General features: G+C 44.7%; 1 protein-coding gene across 1 annotated transcript in view; it reads left to right on the top strand.

The window, feature by feature from the left end:
- Positions 1 to 27136, top strand: part of ZNF407 (zinc finger protein 407) — a 399980-nt gene that overhangs the window by 299050 nt on the left and 73794 nt on the right. The window lies entirely within an intron of this gene.

The following is a 27136-nucleotide window of genomic DNA, read 5'->3' as shown; positions in this document are numbered from 1 at the left end:
GTTATAGAGAGAGATAAGCAGATGGAGACGCAGACAGAATCTTTTCATCTCCTGGTTCTCGCCCCACGTGACTGCAGTGGCCAGTGCTGGGCCAGGTGAGTGCTTTGTGTTTCATCCAGGATCCATGAGGGTGGCAGGGTCGCAAACACTTGGGCCAGCTTTCTCTGCTTTTGCCAGGCCATCAGCAGCAGCAGCAGCCAGAATGTGGACTAGCCCCCGTATGTGATGCTGGCATCACAGGTGGGGCTGCACAGGTGACAACACAACATTGGCCTCAAGGATCTAATTGTTGACAATTCTGGTAGAAATACCAAGGATGATTGAAAGATCGGGCAGTTGTGTGGAATAGGATGGGTTGGGGGAGGGGAGCTCCAGGAGAGGCCTAGGGATGTGTCACACTTAATTAAGCATATGGAAGTGGTACGATAAAAATTTGAAAATATATACCAAATAATGATCCCTGGCATAGTTCTATGAAATACTGCTGCATTTGTTTTCCCAGATTATTATTCCAAAGTGATATTTTCCCCCTTATTACTAATAGGAATCTAATATTACATGAGCACAACCTGGAAAGCAGGAGAGAAGAAAATATTTGATAAGTTCAGAGCAGTGAGTAAAGCCATTACAAGTTCAAGGTCTCATCCACATTTATTTAAGCATTATTTTCCTGTTGCTTTCTGGGTAACAGCTGCAGTTCTGGGGAAACTATATAATAATAATAAGCAAACAACTGCTAGCTGTATATTATAATGCCGTGCTGGGCTGAGAGACGAAGAGAGAAACAGACAGCTAGACTTGGGATGGATGGACATCGTTGTGCCTACAAGTCTAGAGAAACTCTAAGCTTTTTAAAAATGTTTCAAGTGGATGGCCCAAAGCCTTGGGACACTGCACCCCACGTGGGAGACCCGGAAGAGGTTCCTGGCTCCTGGCTTTGAATAGGCTCATCTCCAGCCATTGCAGCCACTTGGAGAGTGAATCAGCAGACAGAAGATCGTCCTGTCTGTCTCTCCTCCTCTCTGTATATCTGTCTTTCCAATAGAAATAAAATTAAAAAAAAAAAAAAGAAAGAAAATCGAGACTCTAACTGACCAGAAATAGATTCACTGGAAAAGGAAAATGTATGTGTGCCTAAGTATGCGAACGTGTGTGGGTATGTATAAGTTTGTACATGCAGTGTCTTAGCATGTACTGTGAGTGAATAGTTTAGGCTTTCTAGTCTGGGAATCCAAGGTTAAGGCCACAGCCAGTGAGGACCTTCTTGCTGGTGGGGACTTGGCTGCCTCCCAAGGTTGGCCAGGGCAGGCGTGCCACAGGGAGTAGTTCTGGTTTGATTCCCTGTTAGTCCCCGAAAATAGTCAACTCCCAGGCACGTGGACTCTCAGATGATCTCCAGTCACTTTGGGGATTACATTTCCCGTGCATTAAATTGGGAGGATACATTCAAAACATAGCACACATGAAATTTATTTGTTAACATGTTTTGTTAGCCATTGTAATAAAAGTTAATATATTAGCTGACTTAATGTCTACATACCTGTCCAATATTCATTAATATTCAAAGCCAAAATTTAATGCTTTCTAAAGAAAGGGAAAGGTATCAGAATCAGCATTTAATGCAGACATCTTTTATTCCAGAGTAATTATTTTTTAAAAGATTTATTTATTTGAAAGGCAGAGTTACAGAAAGAAGCACACACATACACATGCACACAGAGCGGTCTTCCATCTGCTATTGCTCCGCCCCAAGGGCCTCAGTGACCTGCATTGGACTGCGCTGGAGCCAGGAGCTTCTTCCAGGTTTGCCACACGTGTGCAGGAGCCCCGGCACTTGGGCTGTCCATCTGCCGCTCTTCTAGGCCTTCAGCAAGGAATTGATTGGAAGTGAAGCGGCTGAGACATGAACCTGATACCCAAGATTAGATGCCAGCATTGTTGGCAGCTTAACCTACTATGCCACAGTGCCTGCCCCTGGAATAATTATGTTTGAAATGGACACTTGTAATACTGTCATATGTATTATGTAATACATAATAATGCTATTATTGCTATATAGCCTTAAAATCACATCAATCAGATACTATATTAGCCTTCTCTCCTACTTGGTATATAACATTTTGAAAATTGAGGGAGAGAAAGATAAATATGAGAGTTTGGATTGTTTAGTAGAAAATTACTGCTTTAGTGAGGACTGCCATTATAACCATGTAATCAATGGTATGTTAATTAAGCTAGCCTTAAAAATAGGAGGGCAGGGTGTGCACTTGGTGCTGGCCTGTCTGTGTCCAGCAGGTGCCGATTTTGCTGCCCATTCCTGGTCCCTGCTGATGCATACCCCGGGAGGCATCAATGATGCTGCAGGAGGTGGACCCTGCCATCCGTGTGGACACCTGCTTCCCGGCTCGGGCCTGTTAGCACCTAGGGCACAACCTGGGGAATTGAAGGCCTCTCTCTCTCTCTCTCTCTCTCTCTCTCTCTCTGCAGAGCAGCAGCTCTGGGCTAGGCTAAAGCCAGGACGCTGCCACTGCAGCTGGCTGTCCTCTTGGGTGTCGCAGGCAGTCGTCAGTGGCTTTCTGAGGCTCCTGGCGGGGTGGGGGGAGGCTGGTGTAAATTGGAAGGTGAGCAGCATGGCCTTCAAGAAGCGGCGCTCTGATATGGCTGCTGGTGGCACAGAGTGGGCAAACCTGCTGCGCCACAACACTGACATCAAAAGGGAAAAAAAAGTTGTGGTAATCTGCTTTTTTAAAAAAGGCAGAGTTATAGAAAAGGGAGAAACAGGGAGTGAGCTTTAAAAAGAGATCTTTCGTCTGTTGGTTTACTCCCTGAGTGGCCAGCATGGCCCTGGCTGGGACAGGCCAAAGCCAGGAAGCAAGAGTTTCCTGTAAGTGTTTGATGTTCAATTATCTGTCTTCCTGCCCACAACAGCAGGGATGTGAATTGAAGTGGAGCAGCCAGGACAGGAAGCAGTGCTAAAGGGATTCCAGTATCACAGGGGATGGCTTAGCCTACCGCCACCCTGGTAATCGGCTTTAGCATTTAGTCTTTTGTTGCTGCCAGGAAGTGAACTTTTACTGGGTTACATATCAATGCTTTTATACAAATACAAATAAACACTCCATCTATTTATTTAAAATGTAGGTTATGAGTATGTACACAACTGCTTACAGAAATAGCTGTTTATTTAGCTTAATATTTCCTTTTTCTGGCATGCTACTCCAATATTTGAAAGAAAAGAAATTCCCGAAGTGTTCAGCTTTAAGGTCTTATGTTAACTCCATTCTCTCCATCTGTGCCCTTCATCACCATGGTCCTTTCCAAGTGCTCAGTTATTTACTGGTAGACGCACGTGCTTGCACAGAGGGAAAGGATGTTACTGTCGAGAGAAGTAAGGGCAGGTATGATTGGATACAAGCACTGTACGTGGAACTTCCTGGATAGTGATTGAGTTGAATGCTCAAGACACTTGTGACATGGTAACTGAGTTGCTACTGATGCAGCATTGCTGGAAGGCAGTAGGAGCCCCAAAATAAGGGCTTTTCATGGATCTCGGGGAGTTAAGAGAGGGAAGTCATTCCAGTTAGGAATGCGGACCCCTTTGCATGATCCTGAGAAGTGATTTGTGATCACAGAGACCTTTAGACTGGGCTGAAGAACTGGAGCTGGAAGCCAAGAGGAACTGTAATAAGCTAAAAGGAAGTGTCATGATTTGGGGTAGCCCCTGGGGCAGGAATCTGGAATTTGAAGGGAATTAGTTACTTCTGGGATTCCCAAGGGGACTGAAGCTTGTTGGGAAGTTGAAGGAAAAGATAGAGGCTCTAGCGGTGAGCTGGAGAGAGCAGCAGCTGAAGGGATGCCGAGTGAGGCCAGAGATCAGTGTGTGTGGTCCTCATAGAATCAGCACTCCAGTATGTCTTCAGTCTGAGGAACACACAGAGTTCTTTGCAGCAGCTACATTATGGAGTATTGGCTAAGGAGGGGTAAAAGATAAAGTCTTGTTGGTAACCTGTCCATGCACTCACAGTATTGTTCTCCAATCCTGACTGCCCACGCGCTGCTGCTGCAGGTGCTGGGCAGCCTGCCTGAAACCCTTGTGCATGTCCCTGTTCCCTGCTTTAAAAAAGCTCTGATTTTAAAAAGTTCATCTATCTACATGTTGAACCAAAACCTTTGCTATAATTTGCTAGTACTATTACTTTCTGCTATAGTTCCTTTTAAGTGGCCACTGTCTTTACTTTGGAAATCTGCCTCTGTGCTAGACTATAAAACTCAGGAAGAGAGACGAATGGCAGCGTGCAGAGTGGCACAGGTGTCATTCTCAGAGTGGCTTACCTCAGCGCTGTCCCCACCACGTCTTGCTCCTGGTCCCTCATCCTCTGGCAGCGCAGCTTGCCTTTGCTGGCCTGGGCGTGGCAGTGAACTCTCTGTCCATCGTCTGTGCTGAAGTGATAATAACGTTTTTGGCAACCTCTCTGTTTTCTTGGTTTCATAAGCTAACATCTCTCCAACCTCTTCCCAAAACTGATTCAGCTTATGCTCTTAATGATAAACCTGCAGTTGTCTCTATTAAAATTCACTACATTGTTATGTTTCTTCCTAATGTACAACAAATACATGTGAATACCAGGTTCCTGTTTTGAATATGTGTGTGTAGCCATGTTGCAAACATCAGTGATGGCTAAAGTGTAGTACAAGGCTAGTATAAGTGTATGCAGTTGTTTCTTAACTCTGGAACATTTAGTATGGGTCAGCTTAGTGTAGGAACTAAATTGGGGTGGTGACTGGAGGGCAGGAAAGAATGTGTCCTTGGGCAGGAAGGACTTGGTGGTGGTGTTAGGCAGTGGGATCAGGATTGCTTTCCAGTCTTTACGATTGGTTCTCAAACTGCAGTTCTTGAAACATGACCTCATCACTCACCAGCAATAATCTGAGAAAGTAACAATATCTAAATTTGTGCCATGGTTTTGTAAGTTAAAGTGTCTTCCTTTGGAATGGAACAGCGTTCCTCTCAAGCCGTACTGGAGTACTTGTGGCAGCAGTCAGCACATTTTGTGGAGAAGAGATACATGTCTAGTCAAATCCAGGTCAGAATGCTGATTTACCAAGGTTCAGAGCCAGAGCAGAGACCCGGCTGACTTTAAGAACAGGCTCTCACTGAGGCTGCCACAATGTTGAGCTGTTGGTGGCTTCCCGGCTCGCCCAGTGGTACTGACCGTCTCCACCTGTCCCTTGCCTCCTCTGAGGGCCGGCGAAGCAGCAGAGGCAGTCAAGGTTTCCTCTGCGGATGTCAGGGCCACTTCCCCTTCTCTTCCCTTTCTCTGCAGCACCCCCTCCCCCTTTTTGTTTATTTTTATTGCAAAGTCAGATATACATAGAGGAGAAGAGACAGAGAAAAGGATCTTCCATCTGCTGATTCACTCCCCAAGTGGCCGCACCGGCCAGAGCTGAGCCAATCCCAAGGCAGTAGCGCTTCTTGGTCTCCCACACGTGGGTGCAGGGTCCCAAGGCTTTGGGCCATTCTTGACTGCATTCTCAGGCCACAAGCAGAGAGCTGGATGGGAAGTGGGGTGGCCAGGATTAGAACCGGCTCCCACATGGGATGCCGGTGCATTCCAGGCGAGGGCTGTAGCCGCTAGGCCACAGCGCCCGGCCATGCAATCCCCTTCAAGTGCTGCTAGCCCTGCACAGTGCAGTTGAGCTTCACATGTCCCTCAGTTACTTCGAGTGAGTGACTCAGGTTCCCTGGGTTGCTCTTTCTGTGGACACTTTATCTGGAACATGTTGCATTACATAGAGCAACTACTGGCTGCTTGGAGGATTCACTGTCTTCACTGTATCCTCCTAGTTGAACATTCTAGATGAGGGATTGGATTTTAAAGTTGTTTGAGGAATAGACAGGAGAGCATTACTATCCTTTTTTTTTTTAAATATAGGTTAGGAACTTAAAAATGTCAGATTGTGTAATTCTACAATTGTGTGGTGTCTAAGTGGTGAATTCCCTGATGTCTGCATTGACAGTTTCTGTTCTATCCACAGGACAATTTGACTAGAGGCTGTAATGTGAATGGGAGGTGGAGTGCACCCAAGGGGAGTGCCCTGCCACCCACTGCGTCACAGCTTTCATCCTTGGAACCTCGGTTTCCTTTTCCAGAGAATATGTACCACGGTGCAAATCTTTAAAACTTAAGGATGTGTGGGCCTGGGGCCGTAGCCTAGTGGCTAAAGCTCTCATCTTGCATGTATCAGAATTCCGTATAGGCGCTGATTCTAATCCCGGTTGCTCCACTTCTTTCCTGCCTGTGGCCTGGGAAAGCAGTCAAGGATGGCCCAAAGCCTCGACACCCTGCGCCCGCCTGGAAGACCTGGATTAAGCTCTTGGCTCCTGACTTCGGATTGGCTCAGCTCCAGCTTTTGCGGCCATGTGGACAGTGAACCAGCAATGGAAGTGCTCTCTCTGTTTCTCCTTCTCTCCGTAAATCTAACTTTTCAGTAAACATAAATAAATCTTTTATAAAAAATTACCTAGGTGATAGAAGGCAAGCTTCACTTCAGGCATCTCTGGGTCGCTAACATGTGGCAGCCCTTAGGAGCAACGTACCTGGAGAGGGGGTTGATCGCTGACTTCCTCTAGGTACAGCATTTCGAGTAACTTCCATCTCTGCTTGCTTGTCCTGTGTTGAGGGATGCATCTTCCAAGATGAGCTCCAGCCTTACCTGTGTTTGGGAACCGCCCTTGTCCCTCCCAGGTCATGGTCATCAATTGGAGAGCCTTATGTCTTCTCCCCGCACTGTAAGATTGTATGTGTGTGTCTGCCTTCCCTCAGTGGCCTGTGGTCTTGATTGAGCTCTGATTGAATCAGTCAGGGAGTATTGACAAGACCCAGTGTGTGTGAAAGGCCTCGGTTCCTGGTTGGGATTTGGACCAGGGAAGTTAGCAGGGGGTCCCATCATTGTGGTCGCCAACACACCACAAATAAGCAAGCTAGTGTAGGATAATGGCAGGTGTTCCACAGGCAGAAAACCAGGGTTTGTGTATAGAGGTTATTTTGAGTCAGCCCATCAAAGCGTGTTTTCTTGGGGGCTCATGGGTGGGCATCTGAGCTGCACTTGGCATGTTGAACCAGCTGTGTTGTGTCTGAGAAAGAAGGCTTCCTGACACGCACCAGGTTGCCCGTAAGGACTTTGCAGCCTGGCCCAGCAGCCTTAAGCCTTGGCCTGGCAACGGCTGAGGAAGAGGACTTGTGTTCTCACTTTGGCACATGCTGAGAGGGCCTGAATTAAAGACTGTAGCAAAGATGTATGCTTTATATTCAGTTTTTCACGTCTTGAGTGAGGAAGAGTAACAAGTGTAACTTGAAGAGGAAAGTGACTCATTTGCACAGTAAGTTGCTTTCAGTGATTAGGAGGTGGGTGGGTGGTAGAGTGTTGGTGACCTGCCTTTCTTATCACTAGCTGTCTGTAGCGTGTATGTGAAGAGTTCCTCTTGTCTTCAATAAAAAGTAACATAAACTTCTGTTGAAAACGGAAGTTTGTTTTTTTTTTAAAGATTTATTCATTTTATTACAGCCAGATATACACAGAGGAGGAGAGACAGAGAGGAAGATCTTCCATCCGATGAGTCACTCCCCAAGTGAGCCACAACAGGCCGGTGCGCGCCGATCTGAAGCCGGGAACCTGGAACCTCTTCCGGGTCTCCCACGCAGGTGCAGGGTCCCAATGCATTGGGCCGTCCTCGACTGCTTTCCCAGGCCACAAGCAGGGAGCTGGATGGGAAGTGGAGCTGCCGGGATTAGAACCGGCGACCATATGGGATCCCGGGGCTTTCAAGGCGAGGACTTTAGCCGCTAGGCCACGCCGCCGGGCCCGAAAACGGAAGTTTTTACTGAATTGTTTTTACTGAATTTTTGTCTTCAGGGCCTGAAGTATTCCCCACATACCACAGACTACCGGTGTCTTTACAACACCCCTGAATACTGTGCAGTGGAGTGTCAGCGTGTTCATTCTGAACTTCTGCCCGTGCGTGTGGAAGTTCCACGGTAGCAGACACCGTGGTTTTCATCCTCAGCGCCTGGCACGCTGCAGACCTGTGTCCCGCTGCCCTGTGATTCAGCACTGCTCGTTCCTGGAGTGTACAGTCACACCACGCTCTCTGCTGAGCCCTGTTCCTCCAGCCCTGGGGAGTCACACCTTCCTGCTTCCCACAGTGCCTGTGCTTACTCCTTTGCAGTGCCAGTCTACTAAATTGTCCTGTTGAGCTGATTATCTGTTCTGCGGCTAGCTCCTAGAAGGCCTCTTCCTGTCTTGATTGGCTCATGTTGAATGCACTGATAGGCTAAGGACTGAGTGCTCCTGGCTGCAGGTGTGAGTGGCAGCATCCATTGTCCGTGGACCGACCCTGCCCTGACAGAGGTGTGCCGTCCTGCCGCAGCTCATTGTTTCTCTCCACTGGCTTTGTGAACAGTGGCAGCATCTCCATCAGTTCAGCTCTGGATTTGTTGCGCAGTTTTTGCGTTGGCATTTCTCTTTGGCTTCTTTTCCAGGTGCTGTCGCCGACCTGTGGGGTGGGCTTCGGTTTTGGATATCCTGCTTGTTCAGGGACCTCCTGAAGAAAGAACAGATTCAGTTTGCAAAATCTTGATTGCTTGTCAGCATTTTGCATGCTAACTTGCAAATATTAAATAATTCCCATATCTGACTTTTCTTCATGTTGTTGGCAATGTGAGTAAAGGTGGCAGCCAGTGCAGATCTTCCTGCGTGCTGTGGTTTTCACTTGGTGGCGAGTTCTGGCTGTAGCCTTTGGAGGAAGGCTCAGGGCCTGCTGGGATGTTGCCAGCCGTGTTGGTGATTCTCAGGCCTGTGTTCTCGTGCGTGCTCCTTAGGAATTGCTCAGATTTTATGAATAGAGGTGTTCCAATATTTCTCAGAAATTTAAAATATTCTTTTTCTGCAATGTAGGGTACCTAAATTTCATGTAGCATCCTAGTATTTGTAAAGAGGAAGTGTCACTTGTTAAATAGTACATTTTATTTAGTTTTTATGTTTAACTTCTAAACTATTCGCATTGTTATAATATCAATATATTTTTATATTATTTAAAATCTCAGCTGTCTTGTATTTTAGTGGTTTTAGTATAGTCCCGCTTGGCTGCAGTTTATAGAATTTTTCACAGGAAAACTTAAACTGCATAAAAAAATGACTACAAAATTCCTCTCATCTTGGGAAATTAAATCTGTAACCATGTTAGGGAAATACTCATTTCCTGGTTGAGTTGCAGACACAGCCCCGTCCTGTTGCCCTTAAGGGAACAGAAGGATCAGGCGTCCTCCTGAGGGGCAGGCATGTCTTCTTTGACCATGCTCTTGTGACTGAAGGCCTCCCTTGGACCCCACTGGGAACAGCACTGAGTGCAAGGTGGAAGACAGTGATCATGGAGCCCAGTTTCCTTTGTAGCTGTCACTGTCATGTGCAGTGGTCCCTGACCCCCAGATGGATGGACGCGTTAGTCCAGCACATGGCTGTGACATGGAACACACAGTCCTTGTGAATGGCAGGTTGTAGAGGCAGCTAGCTACATGCACACACACACTTGATTACCTCTCTCCACCTTATCTCTCATCTGATCCAATCGTAGACACATCATTGTGTACTCTGCCAGCTTCCAAATGGGATGAAAATTAGCTTACAATAAAAAGCACCAATGCTGTGACTCAGCAGGCTAATCCCCACCTGCTACTGTCAGCATCTCATGAGGCTGTGGACTCATGTTCCAGCTGTTCCATTGCCAATCCAGCTCCGTGCTCATGGCTTGGTAAAGACAGAGGAAGATGGCTTGAGTCCTTGGGACCCTGCACCCATGTTGGAGCCCCAGGAGAAGCTCCTGACTCCTGGCATTATCCAAATCCTCAATTAGATGTTTGTTCCACTGTATTGCAGATCCTTCTCTGAATTCCAACCTACATAATCTCTTATTTTAAGTTTTACTGTCTATCTACTAATACATTTGTTAAATTGAATGTGTCATGTTTTTACTGGTCCTAAATTAGAAGTTGGAAGATGATTTGGGAAGTGAGTCCCGGACAGCATGTCGCTTAGATGCTACGTGGATGTTGGCAAGGCCGGAGTTGTGTGCAGTGCGTCTCTGCAGAGGCTTCCGCTTGGTTTATCCGCACATGTCACCTCGTGCGGTCTTGGCATGCTTGGTGAGACGTCGGCGTGTCGCTCTCAGGTGGCCGTCCTGCCTCCGCCATGCCTTACATAACGTTTCTGCTTCATTGGCACCCTTGTGGGCATTCTAGTGAGCACTCACTTTCTTTCCAGGATTTTTTTCTCTTGCTACTTTCTTTCTGTTTGAAGAACTTCCTTTAGCCAAAATTCTACAGTTCTACTAACAATAACTTATTTTTCTTCCTGTATAAAAATATTTTTGTATTTTTATTTCTTTATTCATTCCTTAATGATAGTTTCTACAGGCAGAATTTGTGGCTACAAGTTCTTTGCTTGGAGTGGTTGCTCACACCTGCCTCTTGGTGCTGGTGCTCTGGGGCCTGGGTGGAGCCAGGCCTCCGACTACCCCAGTGTGCTCTGCGTGATGGCTTGATGATTTTTCGCTGTTTTCAAATTTTTAGTCTTTGTTTTTTAGAAATATGAGTTGTCTTCCCATAAGTTTATTTGAGTTTTTTCTTTCACCCTATTTCTTTAAATGTACGTTTGTTCCCAAAGCCTTTGTTATCTTATTCTGGCTTCCTGGCCTGAGTGGTGGTCTTTCATTATTGCCTACTGGTCTCAGGCTGTCTGCTTCTTTCCTGCCCACTTTCCTTCTGTGAATTATTGCACTCTTTGCTTAAGGTTTTGCGTGCTTTCTGTTGTTTCCACTCTAGTGCCTAGCATAGCCAATGAGTTTGAAGCATTTTTCTTATATTCTCAGTTCTTTGGTTTGCTTTTGCTTTTGAACTTCTGTGTCTTGAATGACATTTACTAGATCCCCATGTGTTCCAGAGAATTTATAATTTATAGTCAAAGCATTTTTACAATACCTGCTTAATAACCCTTATCAGGTTATTCCAGCGCCTGATCCTTCTTGGTACTGACATCAATCTTTTCTCAGTCACCGGCGATGTTCCAGGGTCTTGATATGGCAGGTAATTTTTTTAAAAATTGTATCCAAGCATTTTGTCCGTCATGTTAGGAGACAATAGGTCATATTTAGATTTATTTTTATTTCTGTAGGCAGTTATATTGTTTAGGTCTTATTTTTATGTAGTTTAAGATTTATTTTTTTTCTTTAGGCAGTTATGTTGTTTTGGTATGGGTGGACCTTAACCCAATTTTGTAGACTATTTCTGATGTTAATTTTTTATGGATTTGCAATAATGTCTCCATTTTCTTAGTTTATTTGAAGCTACTGGAACTGCCACTGAACTCTGCTGAGGAGCCAAAGAGGCTTCCTTGGCAGGTTGCCAGGTGGCTTTTTCCAGGGAAAGGTATGATGAGGTCCCCAAGCTGAGCAGCCAGCTACCTTCGTAGCTCAGAGCAGGGAGAGACTCCTGGACCCAGAGGCCATGGCTACCGGACCAGGCTGCTTGTTGAACTGAGTTACTGTTCCATATTGGAGATTTGGCTCAAAGACTATGTGCTAATAATTTTTTCAGGCATTTTTTAAGTAAGAGAATTTATAGCTTATTTGGGTGGGGGACCGTGTTTTCTTAGTTCCTTTTCTCTGTAGCTTCTTTTGCTTCTCCAGCATGCACAGGCCCTCTTTCTGCCTTCCTCTCCTCCCATATCATGCTGGTGCGTGTACTGTAGTAATTTCTGCTACTGCAGCCAGAGCATCCACAGCCATAATTTCCTACTCCGTGCAGAGTCCTATCTGAGAATACTTAGCCCCAGGAGACAGTGGAGGTTTTCCCTGCACTCCTGCTCTTCCCGACCCTCCCCTAATTCTGCTCTTCTTGCTCCTGCTAGGTTTTGTTTCCTTTAGGCTATTACAGCCCAGATGTTGAAGCTGGAGTGCATAGCATGGGAGAGGCAGAGAAAGAGAAGAATCTTCCAGCTGTCGTTTCTCTCCCCAGTTGGCCACTCCTGGGATTGGGCAGGGGTCTGGCGTTCCGTCTGTGTCTCCTTTGTGGGCTACAGGAACACAGACACCACATCAGCAGGGGACTGGATTGGAAGTGGAGCAGCCAGAACATGAGCTGGCATCCATCCGGTGTGCTGGTGTCTCAGGCTGCTGCCACACTGGCCCAGTGCTACCACCGGTCAGTCCTTCATCTCTGTTGTCACCACCTGTACCCAGTAGCACTGAGACTGCTCAGTACCTTATCTGCCTGTTACTGTTGCCTGGACTCGTGCTTGGATCATGTCACCCTCCCTGTGCTTTCTGTCTTGGCTTGGTGGATCCACGTTTGCAGTCTGTATACCTGCTGAGTAGATGGACCCCTTAATCCTACATCACTTTTGTTCCTAGTAATTTTTATTTATGCTGAAGTTTATTTTATGATACTATAGTCAATTATATATATATATATATCTTTTTTTTTCGTTTTATGACACGCTTTCATAGGCTCTGGGATTCTCCCAACCCCTCCCCATGCCTTCCCCCCATGTTGGATTCCTCCACATTGTTGCAGTAGTACAGTTCACATCCAGTCATGGTTCCTTCATTGTGAGCATGTACCATGCATAGAGTCCAGCCTCTTATTGTCCAGATGGTTTCAACAGTTTCCTTGGGAGACCATCCCTGGTCTGAAAGTAGAGCTGGCAGAATATCATCCTGTCCAATGAAAAGCCACAACATAACCTCAACAACAGTTTACAACATTATGGAGTTCATTGACATGGTATTGAGTGACCAATATGTTAGAAAATGCAAGTTCTTAACCACATCCTGTGACTACTTCATTGACATTTCAATTTTAGTTTATATACAACCGGCTGCTGTACACCTTAAAATAGTTACAGGGCACTCTTTGGCTGTCTCATGTCTATTTTCATTTGTATATTTAACAGCTTATAGTATTCAAGTGTGATTTTTACTGAACTTCACGAACTTTAGGATAGTCCAAACAGGCTTATAACTCTTAACAAGACGTATGTTAACAATTGAAGTGTAGAACAGTTTTAGGAGGGGTGTGCAGAGAAATCTTCAATACCTTAGTGAGGAGTAACTAATCTTTGTGTCCTACCTAGTAAGGTGTATGTGAGGCCAAGCTTACATTTCTTGTCTGTTCTAAGCTTTCCTTATTGGTCTCTGTCTATCTAATCTAATTGTTTTTTTCGGGGGGGGGGGCCTTTGGAGTAACCTTGATGGTCATTGCAAGAGAGGGTGGGGAGCCAAAGCTGGAACTAAGTAAGAACCAGAGAAAGTTCCTCTCCCGGGACCTGAAGGTGGTTTACTGTTCTGTTTCTGAGGACCACTCAGGGCTCCCGGCTGTTGTTCCGATGACATTAGATCCTGTGAGGAAGGATCTGGGCTTCTTCCATCCCATGTGGGAGATCCGAAAGGGGGTGGGTGACCTCAGAGTTCTTGGCCTATGGGGGCACTCCAATTCCCCGTGGTCGCCTTGGCAGTTGGGATATAGTCCTTGGTGCCAGTACTGATAGTCCTTGGTGAGGATCCGGGAGTCTCCGGGGTTGTGATACAAGCCTCCTCCTGTCCACCTGCTCCACTCTAAGGTACCCCCCCGCTCTGTGCACATGACCTCCTGTTAAGAGGCTGTCAGGATTGTTCTTGGTTCACACTATATGTCTTTATAGTTTTGCTAATGTCTAATGCAGATTCTAGTCTGCTGTCTGTAAGTTGCCTGTTATATTCTTGATAGGTTATACTTAACATCTTCCTCACACATTCTAAGATGGGAGATTTCTCTGCTCTCTGACCCATTACAGAATAACATAGGGTATTAAAAGCATATTAGGTTGGGCCCGGCACGCTGTGGCCTAGCGGCTAAAGTCCTCGCCTTCCACGCACCGGGATCCCATATGGGCGCTGGTTCTAATCCCGGCTGCTCCACTTCCCATCCGGCTCCCTGCTTGTGGCCTGGGAAAGCAGTTGAGGACGGCCCAATGCATTGGGACCCTGCACCTGCGTGGGAGACCCGGAAGAGGTTCCAGGTTCCCGGCTTCGGATCGGCGCGCATCGGCCCGTTGCGGCTCACTTGGGGAGTGACTCATCGGATGGAAGATCTTCCTCTCTGTCTCTCCTCTGTATATATCTGGCTGTAATAAAATGAATAAATCTTTAAAAAAAAAAAAAAAGAAGTATATTTCAAATATAATGATATTTATATATTCATAGTAAAAGGATAAGAAGAGATTTAGCATATATGACTATTTTTAAAAATAAAATTGGTCACATGCTATAAGATATTGTGATGTAACCAATGAACCAACAATCAATGTGAGCCAGACTGCCTATGATCTACATCAAAGAACTGTAAAACCTAATATGCTTTTTTTTTTTTAAGATTTATTTTTATTACAAAGTCAGATATACAGAGAGGAGGAGAGACAGAGAGGAAGATCTTCCATCCGATGTTTTACTCCCCAAGTGAGCCACAACGGGCCGGTACGTGCCGATCCTATGCCGGGAACCAGGAACCTCCTCAGGGTCTCCCACGCAGGTGCAGGGTCCCAATGCATTGGGCCGTCCTCAACTGCTTTCCCAGGCCACAAGCAGGGAGCTGGATGGGAAGTGGAGCTGCCGGGATTAGAACCGGCGCCCATATGGGATCCCGGGGCTTTCAAGGCGAGGACTTTAGCCGCTAGGCCACGCCGCCGGGCCCTGAAATATACTTCTTATATAAAGTATGTAATTGGACCAAATTTTTTAACTCCTTTGCCAATTTGCCTTTTAGTTGGTATATTTGATCATTTACACATAACGTAATTGTTGATAAGTTACGTATAAGTCTGCTATTTAATTTTTCTTTTCTCTGCTTTGTTAGTTTTTTCCCTACAGTGCTCTTTGATATTTTTAGTTCATTTTTTGCATTTCTTAATGTGTCACATTATACAGCTTTTCTGGTATTAGTTCTGGGGTTTATATTATACTTTCATGGTTTATCACAGTCTATAGTGTGCACATTTTACCAGTTTGGGTGAAATGTGGAGGTTTTACCTGTGTTTACTCTCTGTTACCATCTGCATTTGTAATAAAGGTGTATGGAATAGTTCCCTGCAGCAGAATTCACACTGGGCAATGTTAAAATGTTGCATTCATCATCACGCAGCCCTCCGGCTACCAGGAACGAGGCTGTGGAGCATCTGAGCAGCAGCAGCCTTCTCGGAGCTGGCTGATGGATGTCTGCAGGCCTCCTCTGCAGGCCTCCTGACATGGATGCCGCCGGAGCCTTCGCCTGGCTGCAGCCTGGCAATAGCAAAGTGTTAGTAATAACAGAAACGAGCATGTGTATGAAGTGTTCTAACTAAACAAAGTAGCGTAAACCAAAAGGCTTAAATGATGAGAAATGCCGTCTGCTCCATCTCTAGAGTCCAGAGTCTAAGCCAAGGTGCTAGTCAGGCTGTCCTTGCTGAAGTCACCAGGCGAAGGACGAGCCCAGACTTTCCTGCTGGCTTGTGACACTTCCTCAGGCTGAGGTACCAGAAGCCCAGTTTTTGCATGGCATTGTTTCCGCATGTGTGCCTCTGTCCAAAATCCCCTTGTTGTAAGCACACTTGTCAGAATAAATTATGGCTCCACCCCATTGCAGTATGACTTCATCTTAACTAATTATTATCTGCAGTGACCCTATTTCCTAATAAGGTCACATGCTAAGATGCCAAGGGTTAGAACTGCGACACATGAATTTTTGAGGGATGCAGTTCAGTCGATCACATGTGGCCACTGAATCTTCATTGAATGTGTGGGTGTGCTGACACACAAAGGACTTTATGAAGACTCTCAGCAGGTTCTATTTGTACATCTCCTGGCTGTGTGTGTGTCCGCTGAGTAAGATGATCCCAGTGGCCCAGTTGTATCAGACAACTGACTGCACAGTTATTCTGCCATTACCACCAGCGGCTGCTTGAAGGGTCCTACGTACATCATTAGTCATACATGCAGTCAGCAGCAGAGCTTCAGCCTTCAGTTTGGAAAAATCCTATCCACATAAACCTTAAAAAATGAGTTAAACATGCAAGCAGAGAGCTCCTCAAAGTGATGGCATGCCTTCCAGTAGCATTCACGACAACTTACACTGTGGAGACTAACAATAATGAAGTGGACTGTTTCAGGTTTTCTTAAGAGAATTAATGTCCTGTGTTGGAGCTAATTTAGGACTGTCATGGTTCTTCGTGCATTCCCGGTGGATGGCTCTAAGTACAGAGTAAATCGGGGGCTTCATCACTCCCGGGGGCAGCCCGTGTCAGTGGGGCGGGTGGTGTCACGGAGAGCTCCCCAGAAGGCTTCCTTGTCTTTGGGAGGACAAGAATGAGAAAGAGTTTCAAGTGATAATATTAGTAAAATCTTAGATGATAATTGGCTTGCTGATTTTTATGCACAAAGTGTAGAATTGCCAGCAGATTCTGGGACTGTGCCCATTAATACATACTTAGGTTATGCACGATTTTATCTTAATATGCTCAATCTTTATTTATGTAAAGCGTAATTCTGAATCCATCTGAGTAATGTACATTTAGCACGACCAGAGTTGTAGGCTGGCATTATTAAAATGCATAGAGCCGACATCCTGGGCTTCTGCTGAAATATGCTTTTAATTGAAGCAGAATTATGGCGATATATTACCCACATGAGTCTGATTATAGTACAGCATTGGCTTGCTAGTACAGTAGCTCTTTGCTCTATGAGAACTGGATAGTAGCCCATATGTTGTGGTTAGGCACTTAAATATTCTATAGTGTGAATATCTGAATTGTTTGCTATAGTTTATCCAAGCATATGTTATCTTGTAGAAGATACATCTTGGAGCCAAGTAGCTTAAAAAGAATTCACCAGTGATAATTCTGTTTGCTGATGATTGAAGGCCATTCATAAAAACTTGCATTGTTTAATAGAAGCTCTACTTCTTTTTGAGATCTCGGAATAAAAAACAGCAGGAATAAAGAAAACATTCATTGATAGTAGTTTTGTTTACTTTTATAATTTTATTAAATTATAATTCATATTTTCTATAATATGTTTATGCAAAAATAGTTTATAGATACCACCATTTCTCTTTAGTCTAAATCTCAGTGTTCAAAACACAGTGGCCTAAAATGAGGAGTATCAGTGAGCATTCTGATGGGACCTTGCTCTTTTTAGGTTTGGAGAAAGAGGTCTTTGGGCATGATTATGTGATAGCATTCAGGAACCTGGTTTTGATACGAATGTTTTGAAAGCCCTTGGTCAGGTTTCCTCTCTGGTGGTATGTTAAAGTATTCCAGTGTCCACGCCAAATGGTGACAGAAAAGGGGTTCTGTTGCTGATGCGCATTGACCGTCATTCCCTGAACTCAGGAGTGTTCTGCTTTAGTGCTTTGTTGTATTTAACAACCTTTAACGTATTTTCCCCATAAATGTGTGCTGTGGTTGTAGTAAGTTCAGTTTATGCTGCTTCTGCAGAGGTGGGTGCCACTGAATCTTGTTTGTGCTGCTCTGGGTTTCAAGGAAGGAGAATCACATTTCCATTCCAGATTGTCTGCACCCAGGTATCAGGTAGCTCTCGTGTCTTCAGGGTCAGCCACATTTTAAAAATTTGAACCCTGTGGTCACTGGCTGTGTCTTCCTCAGGGAACCAATGCAGTGGTCCTTTTTCCAAAAGGGTAAGGTTGTGTGTCCCTGTGCCTGCCTCTGCGTTCACCTGCTTGATGATTTATGGCAATGGCATCCGCTTATATGAAGCTCCTTTGCTCTGCAAGCAAGTGTTTTCTGCCCACGTTAGCCCTACAGTTGATTATAGACCTGTGACCTGTAATCCAATAGAGCTATGCCCTGTTTACAAAGACCAGGTTTCCTGTGCTGTCAGTTAGGGCCATCAGCACAAAAACCAAGAGCTTTTGGAACTAAATAAACATGAGACAAATGTTCAGGGCTGCCAGTAACCCTTCCCATGTGATTTAACAGCCTTGGACTACAAGGCATCAGTTACTGTGATGTGTGCTGAGTGTGAAATCTGACATTCTGTCTTACCGCTTTCTGCCGGTAACTTTCTGCACTGTCTCCTGCCGAGGTCCAGGGCTGTGCTTTCTTTTTTTTTTTTTAATAAAGATTTATTATTATTGGAAAGCCGGATATACAGAGAGGAGGAGAGACAGAGAGGAAGATCTTCCATCCGATGATTCACTCCCCAAGTGAGCTGCAACGGGCCGGTGCGCACCGATCCTATGCCGGGAACCAGGAACCTCTTCCAGGTCTCCCACGCGGGTGCAGTGTCCCAAAGCTTTGGGCCGTCCTCAACTGCTTTCCCAGGCCACAAGCAGGGAGCTGGATGGGAAGTGGAGCAGCCGGGATTAGAACCGGCGTCCATATGGGATCCCGGTGCGTTCAAGGTGAGGGCTTTAGCCGCTAGGCCACGCCGCCGGGCCCCAAGGGCTGTGCTTTCCCACAGAGCACTGGGGTCCTGTTAGGACGTGTGTCCTCACCTGCATCTGGCACATGTACGTGTCATCTGGGTTTATGATATGGATCATCAGGCTATTTAAAACTAATGCATTAACCACACCCATCCAGGTCAGTGTCAGCAAACTCCTCCCTTATGCCTAGCTCCATCTGCAGATGGCGGTGCCACTTTCATGGCAGCTAGGCGTCAGGTAGTGCGATGCTGCCACTACACACAGTGTGGGCAGAGATCTGGGACTTGGTCCTGGACAGGCTGGGACTGTCCTGGCAGTGTTCACACAGGTGTGTTCCACTCTTCTGTGCATAGAAAGATGTATTTTACTTATTTTGAAAGTCAAGAGTTACAGAGAGAAAGTGAGCTTCCACTTGCTGGTTCACTCCCCAAATGTCTTCCACAGCCAGAGCTGGCTTAGGCTAAAGCCAGGAGCCTGCATTCCCTAGTTTTCTTCCATGGATGGCCGGGACCCAGAAACTTGAGCCATCTTCCACTGCCTTCCTGGGCCAGTAGCATAGAACTATATTGGAAATGGCACAACCAGGACACAGCCCAGTGCCCGTTTGAGCAGTGCGGAAAGCCACTGTGCCGCAGTGTCAGCCCTACGTCTCACTCTTCTGCACTCTTGCTGCGCTTCTCTTTGCATGCACCACAACAGCTTCTAGTGGAGTAACTAAGACGTCTTTTCTTCAAAGAGAAAGGTCATTTTACATTTCATCCCGAATTTATAAGAAAATACAAGAGTAATAGGAAAGGAGAGATTGGTTGGAAGTGTAAATTTTTGACTAAAAGCTAAATGTGTGCAACAGCTGGCAAGTTGCATAGATTTCTAAGATGGTACAGTGTGCTGCCTGTGTGTCAGCCCAGCTTCTCTTTCTGCGCCTTCTTGAACTCCCATAACTCTTATACTTGGCCTTTTAATAGTGTCTCTTAATTCTGGATACTTTTTTTTAGCTTGACCCAGCTCTGCTTCCAGCTTTTTGGTTGTTTCCCCATTGTGGCTAGAGTCCTCGCCTTGCATGCACTGGAATCCCATATGGGCGCCGGTTCTAATCCTGGCAGCCCCACTTCCCATCCAGCTCCCTACTTGTGGCCTGGGAAAGCAGTAGAGGACGGCCCAAAGCCTTGGGACCCTGCACCTGCATGTGGGAGACCTGGAAGAGGTTCCAGGTTCCTGGCTTCGGATTGGTGCAGCACTGGCCGTTGCGCTCACTTGGGGAGTGACTCATCGGATGGAAGATCTTCCTCTCTGTCTCCTCCTCTCCATATATCCACCTTTCCAATAAAAATTAAAAAAAAAAAAAGAGGGTGAAGGGAGAGAAGCTGAGGAAAAGAGGGAGAGGGGTGAGTGGGAGAAAGAGGTGGGGGAGGGGAGAGAGAAAGAGAGAGAGAGAGAGAGCGCCTCCATCAGGTTAGTCTACAGATTCACTTAGTGGTCAGGGCCTGGCTGAAGCCTGGGGCAGAGAACACAAAGCGCCCTTTGCTTCTAGGTGGGTGTAGGGAGGACTTTGCCCTGATACCTTCCGCAGGGTGAGTTGGCAGGTTAGCAGGAAGCTAATTACAGAGTGGAGCTGGTTCTCAACGCAGGTCCTCTGCTGTGGACTTTGGGCATTTGAACCTATGTCTTAATGTCTGCCCCACATCCCTTTTAAATTATTTGTTATTTGTCATTTGAGAAACAAAGAAAATAGAGTTTTCCTGTTCCTTAGTTCACCCCCGAAATGCTCACAAAGGTGAAAGAAAGCTAAGAGCTTGAAACACGGTGGAGCTCTCTCAGGTGCCTGGAGAGACCAGGAGAGTGGCAGCTGCTTCCCCAGGGGCTCCTCAGCAGGAAGTGGGGATTAGGCACACACTGGCCTGGCAGAGCAGCTCACAGCACCTAAATAGACTCATTCTTTAATTTCACTGCTTCCACACATTTTGCGAAGTACCCCTGTATAAAGGCAGCTATCATGTAAATTCACCAAGATGAAAGAACTGTGGATATATTTTATTAAGATGACAGATATTTATGAAGGGTTGTGTTTTTTTTAAAAGATTTATTTTATTTTTATTACACAGTCAGATATACTGAGAGGAGAGATAGAGAGGAAGTGGAGCTGCCAGGATTAGAACCAGCAGCCGTATGGGATCAAGGCGAGGACCTTAGCCACTAGGCCACACTGCTGAGTCCGAAGGGTTGTGTTCTAATACAAACCTGTGTCCCTTGTTGGGAAAATTTTTTTTGCCTGTTTGAAAAGAAACAAATGTGTTTTTACCTATTCCAAAAATGTCATATGAATAAACTCTTTAAGAGTGGCTGCATAGCAGCTCATGTCAGAGTCAAGCACAAGTGTCCTGGTCTTGGTAGCCTTTTCCCATCCTTTTCTAGTCTCAAAGGAGTTTGTGGACACAGTGTCAGTGACTGGCTTTCTAATTAGCACCATTTCTCCTTTCTCTTTAACTACCAGCGTTTCCAATCCTGAAAGTATCCATTTGCAAGCATTCGTAACATTGCATATATTTGTTAAGATACACTGTGAGCTGGAGAAGGTGTTATGTTGCAGCACGTTAAGCTCTTGTTTGGATGGCCACATTCTCATACTGGAGTACGGAGGTTCAAGTTCTGCCTCTGTTTGCAGTCCAGCTGCTTGCTAACCTGCCCCAAGGAGCGACAGGTGTTAACCCCAGCACTCCCACATCGGAGACCCACGGTGAGTGTCAGCTCTTGACATCACCCCAACTGAACCAATGAATGAAGGATGTCTCCCTCTGCCTCCCCCTCTCCCTCTCTCCCTCTTCCCCTTCCCCCCTCCCCATTCCCCTCTCCCTCTCTCCCATTCTCTCTGTGTTATTTTTGTTATTGTTATGTATGATACTTTTGTAATTTTTAATTACATTTGTAATTTCAGGGGATTTGTAATTTCAGGGTATCATATAGCTAGATGGTATCAGTATTCATTGGTCTTCACTCAGGTAGCATCAGGATTTAAGTGTGACGGAAGGGCCATTGGGGCCGATGGGAGCCACTACCTTTGGTGCTATCTGCATGGAAGCGGTGTTCCTAATTCTCAGACAGTTTCTGCATCCGTGACAGTGGTTAGCTCTGAAGACAGTGTACCTTTCAGGTTAGGGCATAGAACATGTGCACAATAGACCTGTGCTTTTTCTGTGGGTGCTGTGAAGGGTGGAAAGGAACAAGAGCGTGAGCTATGGAAATGGGCAGCCGTAAAGCACTGTGTGAAGGAATCTCTGAGAGCTGTCATTTCTGCTTGAAGGTGGAGTACAAACTTTATGATGTGCCCAGTATGTGATTACTCTGCCTGAAATGCCTATGGTATGTGTATGGCAGCTTTTTGGGTTCTGAGAAGGTTATAGTATATTTTCCTTAGACTTTTTTTTAAAAGATTTCTTCATTTTTATTACAAAGTCAGATATACAGAGAGGAGGAGAGACAGAGAGGAAGATCTTCCATCTGATGATTCACTCCCCAAGTGAGCGCAATGGCCGATCCTATGATGATCCGAAGCCAGGAGCCAGGAGCTCTTCCAGGTCTCCCACAGGGGTGCAGGATCCCAAGGCTCTGGGCCGTCCCCCACTGCCTTCCCAGGCCACAAGCAGGGAGCTGGATGGGAAGTGGAGCTGCCGGGATTATAACTGGCACCCATATGGGATCCCGGCGTGCTCAAGGCGAGGACTTTAGCTGCTAGGCCACCACACCGGGCCCCTTATATTTTCTGATGTTAGAAAAGGCAAAACAACTTTGTGAATGGCTAAGAATGTAATGGCTCAGTGTATATAGAAATATTAAATCATGTAATAGAGGCTAAGGTGTTCATTTACTTCAAAGGAAAGAATGACAGTGAGGACTAAATAGAAGTCCAGAAAGGCTTTCTGAAGAAGCGTGGATTTTGCGGGACCTGCAGAGGAGTGGCTGTGGCCCGGAGGGTGTGATCGGTCAGGTGCATCAGCTCCTGGCTTGGGTGCCGGAGCAGAGTTCAGAGCACAGCAGTTTCATTTCAACTATAGATTATTTTGCAGTTACAATTTTACTGAGCCTTGAGCTATAAAAACTATAAACGTGTGCTATAAATGGATCCTGAAATATATGCCACATAAAAGTGGAACTTATCCAAATGCTGGTATGAGCCTTTTACAATTTAGTGACTTTGTAACTGAACTCTAAAATAGCACGTTTTCCCATTTTCCATCCCTTCAATTGGCTTAAAATGGGAGTGCAGTGTTCAGCCAAGTGGTTTTGAATCCACGTGATCGGCTTGGCCAGGAGATGAGTCTAGCAGGTGAATAGTTGCCCTTCATGGGGCTGCAGATTCAGCGGGGTCTCTGTGGCTGTGGAAGCTCCAAGAGGAGCATTTCAAATAGGCACCAGCAAAGCACACATTTTACCAGCCTCTGTACTTTCCTCCTTCTCTGGTTCTTCCTCTCAAATCTTTAAAGGTTTAGAAACTTCCTGCTTTCTGGTAAGTGTTAAACTTTTCTACAGAGCATCCTATTAAGAGCAGTCTAACCACAAAGCCCATCATTAAAACATCTCTATTTGTTAAAAAAAAAAAATACGCACACATATGTGTATATAAAGCATTCTCTAGTACGTATCCCAGCACACCATTGTTGAATCTTCCCTTTACATGAAAATACTGTCTCTCCTCCAGCATGACCAAGAATGCAGTAATTTTTTACTGGAAATTTTAGTGGTTTTGCAGTTTGTGTAGTTAGCATCTTTTGAGGAATGTTGAGTTGGACAAGACTGTATTCAGTTCACCACGATTTATTAGACACCAAAAGTTTACATTGCTGTCATGACAGTGGCTCTAGAGTGTGTAAAATTTCTGTATGTATTAAGTATCATTTTTTAAAAAGTTGATGAATTAGTTTTTTGTTCCAGAGAAATTCATCAGCCTTACGCATTGTTACCCTGAAAGGCTTACTTCCCAGTTATACAGTTGTCTGACTTTAAAAAAAAAAGATTTTATATTAAAAATATTTAATGATTAATAAAAATACTTAATAATGCTCTGTGACAGCATCTTTTGATCCAAGAACAAGATGGTATCGAAGAACCAAACCAATCAGATAGGCCTTATGGATCAAAGGCTGTAACGGGAGGCAGGAAACACTTTCCTTTTGTTCAAGTAACAAATCTTTGGATTTCATTCTCCACTGCCTCTAAATACCATGCAGCCCAGCATACTGTTTTCCAGTCACTTCTGCAGTTTGAACAGGCCCAGCCTCGCGGTTACACTCTTTGTGGTCCTGTCACAGAGGGTCCACTACTGCCTTTCCCCTTCATTGCCGTTGTCCATTCACTCAGGATGCTCACAGATTTGGCAGGTGGAGTCAGTTGCCAGCTCAAACTGTTGGAGCCATCTCACAGCATGCAAGATTTGTTGCAAAGAATTAGTGGCTTTCTTGGTCGTTTCCCAAGTGAAACAGAAAGGGCTACATGCACAGGATAAACTTGTGGATAGCAAATTGATTTTCTGTGACTGCTTTTGCTTGTTTGCCCAGTTCTTAACTAAGACCTACCTCATAATTATGTTTAGTATTGTTGCTTTGGTTAATTCTATTATTTTGAAAGATTTAACCAGTTGATCAGATTGGATAGTCAAGAAACTTGTGATTTCTGTACGGAATAAATGTTTGCCCTCCCTGAGCTCAAGCAGTAAATTACTGCACGTTGCAAACATAGCAGCTGATAGAGACATGAAAGGTGCTTCTCAGAGTCCAGGCTCTGTGGTCTCTGCTTCCTGGGTAGACTGGCAACTGAGAATGGACCCTGGCTGAAGAAGACAAAGGGGGAGAATGGGGGGCATTGGGCAGTACAGTTCCTGGGGCGGGGCCGTCGCTGTGGCTAGCCACTTGCCAGGCATCGCTCGTACGATTTTGTTTCATTGATGTTTTGAAAATTTACCTCACTTTCTTTTAGCAGTTATGTGGTACATGAAAGTTGTGAATAACTTTTATCAACCTCTGGGTAAGTGATGTATTCTTGTCGTGTAGAAAATGAAACCGGCTTCAGAAAGGGTAAATGATTTGTCCAAAATTCTACCAACACTGCTTACAGAACTCACCCTAGAGTTTTGCGTGCTTTCTTTGTCTGTGCCCTGTCTTCTAACCAGCCATTAGCCACACCTTGAGCATCTGGATGAGATAAGCACTGTGATTCTCATGACCTCAGGACAGCAAGGGGAGGTGCCAGGAAAAGGCCTTTCTTCTGATGTCTATCTGGACTGCCCGAGTCAGCCCCCCTGGAAACTAACTATGTGAGACGTATTTTTACCCTTAATTGTTCCACAGTTATACATAGTTCACATACTACCTTTAAGAAGATCAGTGAATTAGATGTTTAATTTTCATTTATAAAATGCGAACTTTTTTTCCCACGTCCAGTACTTAATTTAATACAAAAGTTGTTTGTGCTTGTGTCGCGAACACCGAGCCCGGTCACTCAACAAACGCCACAAGTATGCTTGCAATCAGACGTTTATTTAGGCGAGCACACATCAAACAGGATGAGGGAAGCCACTGGGAGCGCTTCTTAGCTTATCTGTCATGGAAGCCTGTTGGGCATTGGCTCCAGTCTGGTGGGAGCCTGCCAGCTTTTGTGAAGCCCAAGAGGTTGGCTCCGGTCTGATGGAAGCCTGTTGGCTTCAGGTGACTGGGACCAAGGCATGGGTTTATATACAGTTCAGGGGGTCAAGCCATTAGTTGTTTACAATGCTTTTGGTTGGTTATTACTTGTTTACAAAGTATTTCCATTGGTTACTTTCACTTTCACAAACATGTTTACTTATTTTTAATTGGTTATGACTTATCTATTGGTAACACTCTTTGCTTTTTTTTAATTCTGCAAAACATGTTTTTTACATATTTGTCAAAACATATTTTTCTTCTTTTATCATTTTTACCAGAACTTGTTTTTTTAACATGTTTACTTGCATTAGAGCTTCTTGACAGGAGTGATATGAGAGGTGACTCCATTTCACCAGTAGTCTAGGAAGATGGAGTCACTTCTGTTCAAAAGTTCCAATATACGCACTATATCCATTATTAAGTCACAGCATAGTTTACATAAAAGGTCTATTATTGTGGCTATTTCTAGGTCATCAATCTCAGATAAAAATATGGTAATATTAAGAATACAATTAATATTATTGATAATATTACTACCCATATTTCCCATGGATTCATTTTTGTCTATACCCATTCAGGTATGTATTGATGGAGCAGTGTAGATGCAGATGGGAGTAAGTAAACACTTATAATCAGACTGTTCCTATCAGCTTGCTCTTTGGAGCTCCCCTAGCTTCAGCATTTGAGTACATTTAACATCAATTTTATAATCCTTAACATCTATTTCAGTTTCTTATTGTTCAAGTCTTGTGTTACTCATTCAGCAACTACTAAAAGGGTGTTGAAAACTGAGTGTCATAGTGCTCAAAATTTTAGAATTAAGTGATGGATGAAGAAACCCTCATACTGTTTCTATGGCTTCCTTAGTGCCCTGTCAGCTAGAAATGCCATTGGCAGTTACAAAATGCAAAGAAATTAAAACAAATATGGTCCACTGGGCTGTGGGTTCTCCAGGGATCCGAGATGGTGAAGATGGGTTCTGCATTTGCAGAGAGCAAAGTGTCATGCAGTTCCCACATGCACTGGTGACCCTTGGGTCTGATTCTGAATGTACTGCGGGGGTTTGATGTTGGATTGGTGACCGTTTGAAGGGAAGTCTGTTCATTTCAAATCCTCAGTATAGCTAAGGAAAAGCTAGTGTAATATTTTTATAATATTGTTCTTTTCTAATATCTAATGTTATAAATAACTATATTCACATATAATGTAATTGTATATAATTTATATTATCTTTTCTAATATATCCTGTGAGGTACTAATGAGCCAGACTACTGACTAGATTGTCCGTCTTTGAACACAATTCTGATTTGATCCTAGATAAAAAAGAAAATATTCTTTCCTCAGTTATTGCTGCTGGCTTAATTTTAACCTCTTTGTGTCTCAATCATTTATAAAAATGCTTAACTACCCAGATCAGACACTCTTTAAAAATGTCCCTGTTCAGAACAATAATAACTCAATAAAAAGTTGATTAACTATTATTCACCTTTCAATATGAAGAATTTGTTTCCTTAGAAAATTGAATAGGGAGAAAACTATTCTACATGTACAAATCAACTTTCCCACACTTATAGTTTTGAACCTATATATGCTAGTTTTTTTTTAAGTTACAAATGTTTCCTAAATGTAATAGTTCAAGATCTTTTTTCTTTAATGATATTATTGAAATGAGGACAGCTTTGGAATCTACTAGCTATTGGTTGATAAGCAGCAGTGAGAATAAACCTCAGATCTTTGGGTTCCTGATTAGTAATCACAATTACTTAGTGTTCTCTAGGGAAAGGCTGCAGAATTAAGAAGGGAAATATTTAATCTTTCAAAGTTTTGTGGGGAGCAGTGTGCCAAAGCTGCTCCCTGGAATAGGAAAGGCCGTGGCAGGATGGCGGCTGGCCCAGGGCCAGGAGGTGGGGTTGGTCTTGCCAGCAGGTAAACAGGAAGTCACAGGGATAGGCTGTT

Source organism: Ochotona princeps, chromosome 18 (genome assembly GCF_030435755.1).
Source record: "Ochotona princeps isolate mOchPri1 chromosome 18, mOchPri1.hap1, whole genome shotgun sequence".
NCBI classification, from domain to species: domain Eukaryota; kingdom Metazoa; phylum Chordata; class Mammalia; order Lagomorpha; family Ochotonidae; genus Ochotona; species Ochotona princeps.
The sequence above is the reverse complement of the archived record's forward strand: the minus strand, read 5'-3'. Positions and strand labels throughout refer to the sequence as shown.